Below are 11,989 nucleotides of genomic sequence, written 5' to 3' on the forward strand. Positions count from 1 at the left end.
CCATTCAGAGCCTGCCCCACATTTGGCCTATACATATACAGCCACCCAATTATACAAGATGGATGAAGCAAAAAGTGCATGCAGACAGGAGCCCGATGTAGATCTCTCCTGAGAGACACAGCCAGAATATATCAAATACAGAGGCGAATGCCAGCAGCAAACCACTGAACTAGGAACAGGACCCCCGTGGAAGGAATCAGAGAAAGGACTGGAAGAGCTTGAAGAGGCTTGAGATCCCATATGAACAACAATGATAAGCAACCAGAGCTTCCAGGGACTAAGCCACTACCCAAAGACTATGCATGGACTGACCCTGGACTCTGACCTCATAGGTAGCAATGAATATCCTAGTAAGAGCACCAGTGGAAGGGGAAGCCCATGGTCCTGCTAAGACTGAACCCCCAGTGAACGTGATTGTTGGGGGCAGGGCGGTAATGGGGGGAGGATGGGGAGGGAGAAGGGGGGGGAGTGGTTAGGGGGATGTTGGCCAGGAAACCAGGAGGGGGAATAACATTCGAAATGTAAATAAGAAATACTTAAGTTAATAAAAAAAAGGAAAAAAAAAACTACTTGTAATGATGTATTAGAGAACTGATGCTGAATTCAAAGCAGTTTGGTAACTTCAACATCCAAGACAAAGCTATAGTTAATATCATGATTGGAGGAAGAGACCTTTCAAGGAAGGTATGAGACTACTAGATTTCAGGTTCAGTGTTTAAGGATGTTCTTAAAAAATACGCTAGATATTATTTGAGAAATCCAAGAAGCATAAAACAGTCCAACAATCTTAACAACAAAAGTATCTACACATATACTGACCTCAATGCTGAAATCAAGAGTTAAAATTCTAAACAGAGGGGTTGGGGATTTAGCTCAGTGGTTGAGTGCTTGCCTAGCAAGCGCAAGGCCCTGGGTTTGGTCCCCAGCTCTGAAAAAAAGAAAAAAGAAAAAAATTCTAAACAGAGAAAAAGTCAATTACAAGTTTGACTATTTTTGTACTCTGTAGGTAGAGAAGCAGCTACAAAGCACTGTTGTAAAATTAATCGTGACCAAGATTGCAGCAAATCATCCTGAGTGAAGTAACCCAATCACAACACACACACACACACACACACACACACACACACACACACACACACACACACACGGTATGCACTACTGGGAAGTGGATATTAGCCCAAAAGCTCATATTACCCAAGATACAATCCACATATTACCCAAGATACAATCCACATATTACCCAAGATACAATCCACAAACCAAGAAGAATGACAAACAAAGTGGGGATGCTTCAGTCCTTCTTAGAAGGGGGGGAAAATAATATACATAGGAGGAGATATGGAGACAAAGTTTGGAGCAAAGACTGAAGGAATGGCCATTCAGAAACTGCTCCACCTGAGGATCCAGCCCATATACATACAGCCACCAAACCCAGACAATATTGCTCATGCCAAGAAGTACATGCTGACAGGAGTTTGATATAGCTGTCTCCTGAGAGGGTCTTCTAGAGCATAACAAATACAGAGGTGAAAGCTAGCAGCAAACCATTGAACTGAAAACTAGGTGCCCATTGAAGTAGTTAGAGAATGGATTGAAGGAGCTGAAAGGGTCTGCAACCCCATAAGAACAACAATGCCAACCAACCAGAGCTCCCAGGGACTAAACCACTACCCAAAGACTGCACATGGACAGACCCATGGCTCCAGCTGCATATGTAGCAGAGGATGGTCTGGTTGAGCACCAATGGGTGGATAAGCCCTGAGTCTTGCCAAGGCTGGACCCCCTCCCCAGTGTAGGGGAATGTCTGGGTGGGGAGGTTGGAACGGGTGTGTAGTTGGGGATGAGATACACCCTCATAGGAGTGGTAGGGGGATGGGATAGAGAGTTTATGGATGGGAATACGGGGAAACAGATAACGTTTGAAATGTAAATAAAAAATATCCAAAAGAAAAAAAGGATGTAATGAATGAAAAGATGGACAGATTAGTAGGTTCAGTTATTGAGCATTGATTCTCTCCTTCCTGACACACCCTCATGGGGTTACAAGATTATGCATTGGCCCCTTGCAATGCTCCTACTCTTCTGGAGCAGCTGAAGACTCTACAGAATGTGAGTTGAATTAAACATGAAGGCACAAGCAGAGGAAAATGTTATGTGTTGATAAAATAACTTTTACCTTATTCCTAAGAAAGACAAACAGTAGCTTTTTTTCCTGAATCCAACTATGCCCTGCCTTTTGGGTCCCAAGAACTTATTTGACAAAAGACCTAACATTAAATTTATCAGTGTGATGAATAATTTTTTGCATTAACTTGTTCTGTTGAGAAAATTTATGTCAACCGACTTTCATAAGCATTCATTCACTTACTGGAGCCAGTCAGCAAGTACTGAAGCTTGCACCATATGCTAGACAGTGCCCTAATTTATGACTTCAGTGGGTTAAACTGACAAATAAAAAACAGCCTAACTCTCACTCCATTCATAATATAATAGAGAAAAAGATTAAATATAGGGCCTGTGAGATGACTCAGCCAGTAAAACTACTTGAAGCCAAGGCTGATGACCTAAGCTTGATTGATCAGAACTACCCATAGGTGAAAGAAGAAAACAGATTTCAGCTGGTTGTTCTTTGACCTACATGGACAGAGTAGTAGCATGTACATTCTTCAAAACACACACACACACACACACACACACACACACACACACACACACACACACCAGATTCACAAATAAATAGATAGAATAAAATATTAAATACTTTTGGCTCCCATATCTGTTATGTACAAATGTGGATTCTGCTAATAACCCATCAGAAATAAAAAAAAATCCTATGAATATGTATGGATGTCTTTTCCGGCAGGGATGTATGGTGGTACTATATAAGAAAGGAGGGGAACACTATTATTCTAATTTCATTACTAGAGGTTAAGTCATTTCACTTAAACATATCAAGATAATTTAAAAATGTAACAAACATTTTAATATATGGGCATGCTGCTGACCTTAAAAGTTCAGTAAATGTTTTAAAAATGGGTTGTGACCTCATTGTCTCAGACTTGCTCTTTGATGTTTTAAAACTAGCAAAATATTACAAAGTGATTCCTTTTTCATTCTAAAGAAAATCATAATGAGAGTAAAAGTTCTATATAGATGTTAGCTTAAATTTTAAAAAGGAATATATATATATGTGTGTGTGTGTGTGTGTGTGTGTGTGTGTATGGCACGTGTTATGATTCTAAGCTTTTACACATTAAGCCATCTTGCCAACCATTCTTAACCGATTTTGTTTTATTTGTTCCTCAAGAATTTTGTACAATGCTAGTTTGGAACATATTCACTTCCTCAAGTCCTCCTGGGTAAATATACCCTTCCCTAATATTCAACATTTTGTCTAAAATAGTAAAATAGTTCTGGTAGGTTAGTTCATGTATGTATGTGTGTGACTCTCAGTCTTAGTCATAATTCATTGTTAAAAAATTAAAAGACATAATTCATATTTAATATTCATAGTGTTCATATTTAGTATTTAGGAGTTGCCAGATGGCATATTTGACTGCCTGTTTTCCAATAAACAATCTCTTTGTAACCAGAGGCTATGAGGTAATACCTTGAGTTATAAATTGAATACATGAAAATGTACCAGATACTTTGCAATCAATGGATATTATTTCAATTTGCTTGAATAGATGTGTGAACTGAAAATGATTACTTTTTACAAATTAACTCACTGATTCCCTATCAAGAACTTAGGTTGTCAACCAGAGCTTCCAGGGACTAAACCACTACTGAAAGACTATACATAGACTGACCCAGGGCTCCAACTGCAGATGTAGCAGAGAAGAGCCTTGTTGGGGCACCAGTGGATGGGAAGCCCTTGGTCCTGCCAAGGTTGGACCCCCAGTGCAGGGGAATAGGGAGGGGCAGTAAGGGGGATGTATTGGGGGAAGGCCCGTATGGGGGAGAGAGTGGGGAGGGTATGGAGGCTTATGACAGGGAAACAGGAAGGGGAATATCATTTTAAACATAAGTAAAGAAATATATCATATGTAAAAATAATGAACATAAATTCAGAGAAACAATTAAAAGAAGTTTATAGATTATAAACTCATAACATTTGAAAATATATCCAAATGACATGTTTAATTTGCTAACATTATTTATGGATTTGGGTACAATACCAATGTTATAATAATAGATGGATATTCATTTGATAAATAAATAATAATAGATAAATAAGTAAATATTGATAGATGACAGATTATAGATAGATAGTCAAGTAGATAGATAGATAGATGATAGATGGATAGATCTATAATGGATAGATGAATGATAGATAACCTTACTCTCCTGTGTTGCTAGATCTAAACTTTTAGATTTTTTTCACTTACTCTTTGTAACTGATCCAAGCTCTTTTCATACCTAAATCTAGCCAATACCGAAACAATACCAATATGTTTGCTCATACTGTACCATATATCCAAGCTCTCACTACCTAAGTGGGCTAGTTGTAAGCAGTAGACCTTATGCTATTTCTCATGACATTCATGAAATACTGAAGTATTTCTGTATTCAGGAGAAGACCTACAAGAGTATAGGAGATGATTCACACAAGTTCATTGTCAGAAAGTTAGTGACCCTAAGGGATATAGGATCCACAAAATCCGTTTTGAAATAAGCATATCTACTTGGCCTAGGTGGACAAATGTGGACAAATCAAGCCAAGGAAAGTCTTTCTGGAATTACTGTATACTTCGAGATACACTAGCTTTTGCACTGACAATAACCACTTTATTTGCTGATCATACCTGATATACAGATATTTAAGCAACCAGCAATATTCCTTTTACATATACATATATCCAATTATACACTGAAATATCATTGTAAGATTGATAGTACTGTCACATTTTTTATTACTTATTACTGGAAACAATAAAAAACAAAACATACATAAGCACATACACACAGATGCAGAAAACTGGGCAATTTAAAGGAAGAAACTTTGATAGATTCAATTTTTTTTTTACTTAATCCATAACACTTACCCATCCCACAATTTTTATCCTCACTTCTTTTCCCTTCTCCTCTGAATGGGCGCAGGCCTCATTAATATCCCTACCTCCCTGACACTTCAAGTCTCTAGGAGGATAGGTGCCTTCTCTTTCACTGATGCCAGACAAGGTAGCCCAGCCAGTGGATCATAACCCACATATAAGTAACAGCTTTTGGAATAGCCCCTATTCCATTTGTTCAGGACCCTCATGAAGACCAAGCTGCATATCTGCTACAAATGAGCGAGTAGGCCTAGGTCTAGCCTGTGTATGTTCTTTGGTTGGTGGTTCAGACACTGAGTGCCCCAAGTCTCCAGGTTAGTTGACTCTGTTGGTCTTCTTTTGTAGTTCCTGTAACCCTTCACAGACCACAATCTTTTCTCCTATTTTTCTTTAAGAATCCCTAAGCTGTATCTACTGTTTGCCTGTGGGTGTCTGTATCTGTCTGAGTCAGCTGCTGGGTAGAGCCTCTCAGAGGACATCTTGCTTCTCTCCGTAAGCATAATATAATGTAATTTTTACTGTTAGGGATTTGTGCTTGCCCAAGGGATTTGTCTCAAGTTGAACCGGTTATTAGTTAGCCGTGTCTACAGGCTCGTTCCATTTCCCATGCCTGCATTTCTTTTTTTTATTTTATTTTATTTTATTTTATTTCATTTTTTTTTATTTTAAAGATACTGTTTCTGTGTAACAGCCCTAGCTGTCCTGGAACTCACAAAGATTCACCTGCCTCTGATTAAAGGCCTAGTGAAGAACATTTAATTTATTTTTCCATTTTTATTAACGTGAGTATTTCTTATTTATATTTCAATTGTTATTCCCTTTCCCGGAGTCCAACATCCCCCTAGCCCCTCCCCCTCCCCTTCTGTATGGGTGTTCCCATCCCCACCCTCCCTCCATTACCGCCCTGCCCCCAACAATCACGTTCACTGGGGGTTCAGTCTTGGCAGGACCAAGGGCTTCCCCTTCCACTGATGCTCTTACTAGGCTGTTCATTGCTACCTTTGAGGTTGGAGCCCAGGGACATGCCTGCATTTCTTATTGACAGGATAAAATTTGGGTTGAACGCTTTATGGGTGGGTTGGTGTTTCCATTGCTCCACTGGGGTTCCTATCTGGCTTCAGGAGGAAACCTCTTCTGGCTCCATATCCTAATATACTGAGTCACAACTAAGGCCACTCCTATCGATTCTTGGGTGCCTCTTTAATCCCAGGTCTCTGTTTAGTTTTGGGGATGCAGCACCCCACAACCTTCTTATGCCTGTCAATTGCAGATTTCCATTCATTTCCATGGAATTTTTGTGGGAATTTTGCCATCTCTCTTGTCCTTCCCAACACCTGATCTTGAACAACCCAGTTCTACTCCCTCTCAGTTCTCTCCCTCCATCTGCCTCATTTGACTATTTTATTCCCCCTAATAAGTGAGATTCAAGCATCCTTGCTTGGGCCTTCCTTCTTGTTTAGCTTTTTTAGATATGTGGAATATAACACGGTACCATTATTTTGTGGCTAATATCCACTTAAAACTGAGTAATACTATGCATGTCCTGTTAGGACTGGGCAATCTTACTTAGGAGGATACTCTCAATTTCCATCCATCCACTGGCATGTGAAATTCATGATGTATTTGTTTTTTAATCACTGAATATTATTCCATTGTATAATCTACAACACTTTCTTTATCCATTCTTCAGTTGAGGAATGACTAGGTTCTTTTCGGTTTATGGTTATTACAAATAAAGCTGCTATGAACATAGTGAAGCAAATGTATCTGTGGAATGTTGGAGCATCTGTTTTTGTTGTTGTTATTTTCTTTTTTCTTTTATTGGCTATTTTCTTTATTTACATTTCAAATATTATTCCTTTTCCTGGTTTCCCCTCTGGAAATCCCCTCTCCCATGCCCCTTACCCCTGCTTCTGTGAGGGTGACCGCCACCGACCCACTCCTTACTGCCTCACCACCCTGGAATTCCCTTACACTGGGGCATAAAGCATTCACAGGACCAACGGTCCCTCCTCTCATTGATTCCAAACAAGGCCATTCTGTGCTACATATGTGTCTGGAGACATAGTTCACTTCATATGTACTCTTTGGATGATGGTTTAGTCTCTGGGAGCTCTGTGGGATCTGGTTGGTTGATATTGTTTTTCTTCCTATGTGACTGCAAAACCCCTTTAGCTCCTTCAGTCCTTTCTCTAACTCCTTCACTGGAGACCCTGTGATCAGTCTGATGATTGGCTGCGAGCATCCACATCTGTATTGGTCGGGCTCTGTTAGAGCCTCTCAGAGACAGCTATACCAGGCTCCTGTCAGCAAGGGCTTCTTGGCATCAGCAATACTGTCCGGATTTGTTGTCTGCAGATAGGACAGATCCCTAGATGGGGCAGTCTCTGGATGGCCTTTCCTTTAGTCTCTGCTCTACACTTTGTCTCTGCATTTTCTTAGGACAGGAGCAATTCTGGATTACTGTTTTTGAGATGGGGGAGTGGTCCCATTCCTCAGCCTGGGGCCATGCCTATCCACTGGATATGGTATCTAAATTCTCCCCTTTGTTGGGTATTTCATTTAATGTTAGCCCTGTTGGATACTGGGAACTTCTTGGGTGTCTGGACTCAAGGACTTTCTAGTGGCAACCCCCAGTTCCCCAGACACCACTTCTACATAATTCTTTTCAAATTCCTGACCCTGTATACTTCTCTCCCATCTCCTCTCATACCTGATCCAAAGTCCTTTTTCCCTCTCCAGATCTCTCTCTCCCTTTACTACCTATGATTATTTTCTTCTACCTTCTGAGTAGGACTGAAGCATCCACACTTTGGTCTTTCTTCTTAGGTTCCATATGATCTGTGAGTTGATTTGTGAGTATTCAGAGCTTTTTTCTTTTTTCCTTTTTCCTTTTTTTGTTTTGTGCCAATATCCACTTATATGTGAGGACATGTCATGCATGTTATTTTGTGATTGGAATACATAACTGAATGAGTACCACTCAGTTGTCTGTGAATTTCATGAAGTTATTGTATTTAATAACTGAGTAGTACTCCATTGTTTAAGTGTACCACACTTTTTGTATCCATTCCTTTGTTGGGTTGTTTCCAGCATCTGGCTATTATAAATAAGGCTGCTATGAACATAGTGGAACATTTGTCCCTGTTATTTTTTAGAGCATCTTTTGGGTAAATGCCTAGGAGTGGTATACTTGGGTCCTCAGGTAGAACTATTCCCAATTTTCTGAGGAACTGCCAGACTGATTTCCAGAGGGTTTGTAACAGCTTGCAATCCCACCAGCAATGTAGAATATTCCTGTTTCTTCGTATCCTCACCAGCATCTGCTGTCACTGTGTTTTTTTTTATCTTAGTCATTCTGACTGGTGTGAGGTAGAATCTCAATATTGTTTTGATTTGAATTTCCCTCACAACTAAGGATATTGAACATTTCTTTATGTGCTTCTCAGCCACTCAATATTCCTAGTTGAGAATTCTTTATTTAGCTCTGTACCCCACTTTTTAATTGGGTTATTTGATTCTCTGGATCTTAATCTTGAGTTTTTTTTATATTTTTGATATTAGCTCTTTATAGGATGTAAGGTTGTTAAAGATCTTTTTCCCAATCTGTGGGTTGTCTTTTTGTCCTTTTGATAGTGTTCTTTGCCTTACAGAAGCTTTTTAAGTTTATGAGGTCCTATTTGTCAATTGTTGCTATTAAGCATGAGCCATTGGTGTTCAGGAAATTTTCTCCTGTGCCAATGTGTTTTACATTATTTCCCAATTTCTCTTCTATTGGACTCAGTGTGTCTAGTTTTATGTGGGGATCCTTGATCCTCATGGACATGAGCTTTGTACAAAGAAATAAGAATAGATCAATTTCCATTTTCCTATACATGGACAGACAGTTGAACCATCACCATTTGTTGAAAATGCTGTCTTTTCCACTGGATGGTTTTTGATTCTTTGTCAAAGATCAAGTGACCTTAGGTGAGTGGGATCATTTCTGGGTCTTCAATTCTATTCCATTGATCTACCTGCTTGTCTGTACCAATACTATGCTGTTTGTTTGTTTGTTTTATTTTTTATCACTATTGCTCTATAGTGCAGCTTGAGGTCAGGGATGGTGGTTCCCCCAGAAGTTCTTTTATTGTTGGAAATGGTTTTGCTATCCTGAGTTTTTTGTCAAGAGTAATATAGAATTACTCTTTCTATATTTCCAACCAAAAACAGCACAGGACCAGATGGTTTTAGTGCAGAATTCTATGAGTCCTTCAAGAAGAACTAATACCAATAATTCTCAAACTACTTCATAAAGTAGAAACAGAAGGAACACTATGAATTTACAGTTACACTGGTACCGAAGCCACACAAAGACACAACAAAGAAAAAGAACTTTAGGTCAGTTTTCTCCATGAATATTGATGAAAAAAATACTCAATAAAATTCTCGCAAACCAAATCCAAGAATGTATCAAAAGAAATATTCAACCTCCTCAAGTAGACTTCAACCAAGGAATACAGAGATGGTTCAATACACAGAAATCCATCAATATAATACACTATATAAACAAACTCAAAGTAAAAAAAAAACCACATAATCATCTCATTAGATGGTGAAATATCTTTGACAGAATGCAAGACACCTTCATATTATAAGTATTAGAAAGATCAGGAATTCAAGGTACATGCCTAAACAATAAAAGCAATATACAGCAAACCAATAGCCACCATCAAACTAAATGGAGAGAAACTTGAAGCAATCCCTCTAAAATCAGGGATGAGATAAGTTCCCTTTCTCCCTTATCTACTCAAAGTTCTGGCCAGAACAATTAGGCAAATTGGATACAAAAGGAGGAAGTCAGGATATCCCTATTTCTGGATGATATGATATTATACATAAGGAATCCCAGAAACACTACAAGAGAACTCCTACAGTTAATAAAGAACTTCAGCAGTGGCTGGATATAAAATAAACTCAAACAAATCAGTAGCCATTCTCTACTCAAAGGATAAAGAGGCTGAAAAAGAAAGTAAGGAAATGACACCCTTTACAATGATCACAAATAATATAAAATATCTTGGTGTAACTCTAACCAAGCAAGGGAATGAGCTGTATGATAAGTACTTCAAGTCTCTGAAGAAAGAAATCGAAGAAGACCTCAGAAGATGGAAAGATCTCCTGGATCAGCAGGATTAACAAAGTAAAAATGGCCATTTTACCAAAAGTAATCTACAAATTCATTGCAATCCCTATCAAAATCCCAGTTTTATGAGAAACTACCAAATTGATTTCCAAAGTGCTTGTACATATTTGTACTTCCACAAGCAGTGAAGAATTGTTCCCCTTGGTCCACATCCTTGCCATCACATGCTATCACTAGAGATTTTGATCTTAGTCATTGTGATGGCTCTGAGCCTCAGAAATTATTTTTTTTCTTTTTTCTTTTTTTTCGGAGCTGGGGACCAAACCCAGGGCCTTGTGCTTGCTAGGCAAGCACTCCACCACTGAGCTAAATCCCCAACCCCACCTCAGAGATTATTTAATTTGCCTTTCCCTGAAGACTATGGAATTTGAATATTTCTTTAAGTGCTTCTCCACTGTAATATTTCTCTATTGAGAATTCTTTGTTTGGATATGTATCCCATATTTAAATTGGGTTATTTGGATTATTGGTGTCTACCTCTTGAGTTCTTTGTAAATTTTGGATATTAGCACTCTGACAGATGTGGGCTGTCTGTGAGCTGCCATTTGTAATATTTACAGTGTCCTTTGCCTTACAGAAGTTTGTAGTTGCATGAGGTCCCATTTATCAAATGTTGATCTTAGAACCTGAACATTTGGTACTCTGTTCAGGAACTTGTCTCCTATACCAATGCATTGAAGCCCATTTCCTACTTTCTCTTATATGATCTTAGAACATAAGCCATTGGTGTTTTGTTCAGGAAATTTTCCCCAGTGCCCACATGTTTGAAACCTTTCCCCACTTTTTCTTCTATTAGTTTGAGTGTATCTGGTTTGATGTGGAGGTCCTTGATCCACTTGGACTTAAGCTTTGTACAGGATGATAAGAATGGATCGATTTGGCAGCAGCTCTCTGCTCCCAGACCCGGTGAGAGAGAGACCCAACCGCCTGGTCAGGTGGGCACTCCTGAGGCTGCAGAGCGGAAGAGACCACCAACACTGCTCACCCCTGCCCACATCCCTGGCCCAAGAGGAAACTGTATAAGGCCTCTGGGCTCCCGCGGGGGAGGGCCCAGGAGCGGCAGGACCCCTGCCACAGACACCGCCGGACCCTGAAGGAAACAGACCGGATAAACAGTTCTCTGCACCCAAATCCCGTGGGAGGGAGAGCTAAACCTTCAGAGAGGCAGACAGGCCTGGGAAACCAGAAGAGACTGCTCCCTGCACACACATCTCGGACGCCAGAGGAAAAAGCCAAAGACCATCTGGAACCCTGGTGCACTGAAGCTCCCGGAAGGGGCGGCACAGGTCTTCCTGGTTGCTGCCGCTGCAGAGAGCCCCTGGACAGCACCCCATGAGCAAACCTGAGCCTCGGGACCACAGGTAAGACCAAATTTTCTGCTGCAAGAAAGCTGCCTGGTGAACTCAAGACACAGGCCCACAGGAACAGCTGAAGACCTGTAGAGAGGAAAAACTACACGCCCGAAAGCAGAACACTCTGTCCCCATAACTGACTGAAAGAGAGGAAAACAGGTCTACAGCACTCCTGACACACAGGCTTATAGGACAGTCTAGCCACTGTCAGAAATAGCAGAACAAAGTAACACTAGAGATAATCTGATGGCGAGAGGCAAGCGCAGGAACCCAAGCAACAGAAACCAAGACTACATGCCATCATCGGAGCCCAATTCTCCCACCAAAACAAACATGGAATATCCAAACACACCAGAAAAGCAAGATCTAGTTTCAAAATCATATTTGATCATGAT

This window comes from Rattus norvegicus, chromosome 2, assembly GCF_021556685.1.
Source record: "Rattus norvegicus strain SHRSP/BbbUtx chromosome 2, alternate assembly SHRSP_T2T, whole genome shotgun sequence".
NCBI lineage: Eukaryota > Metazoa > Chordata > Mammalia > Rodentia > Muridae > Rattus > Rattus norvegicus.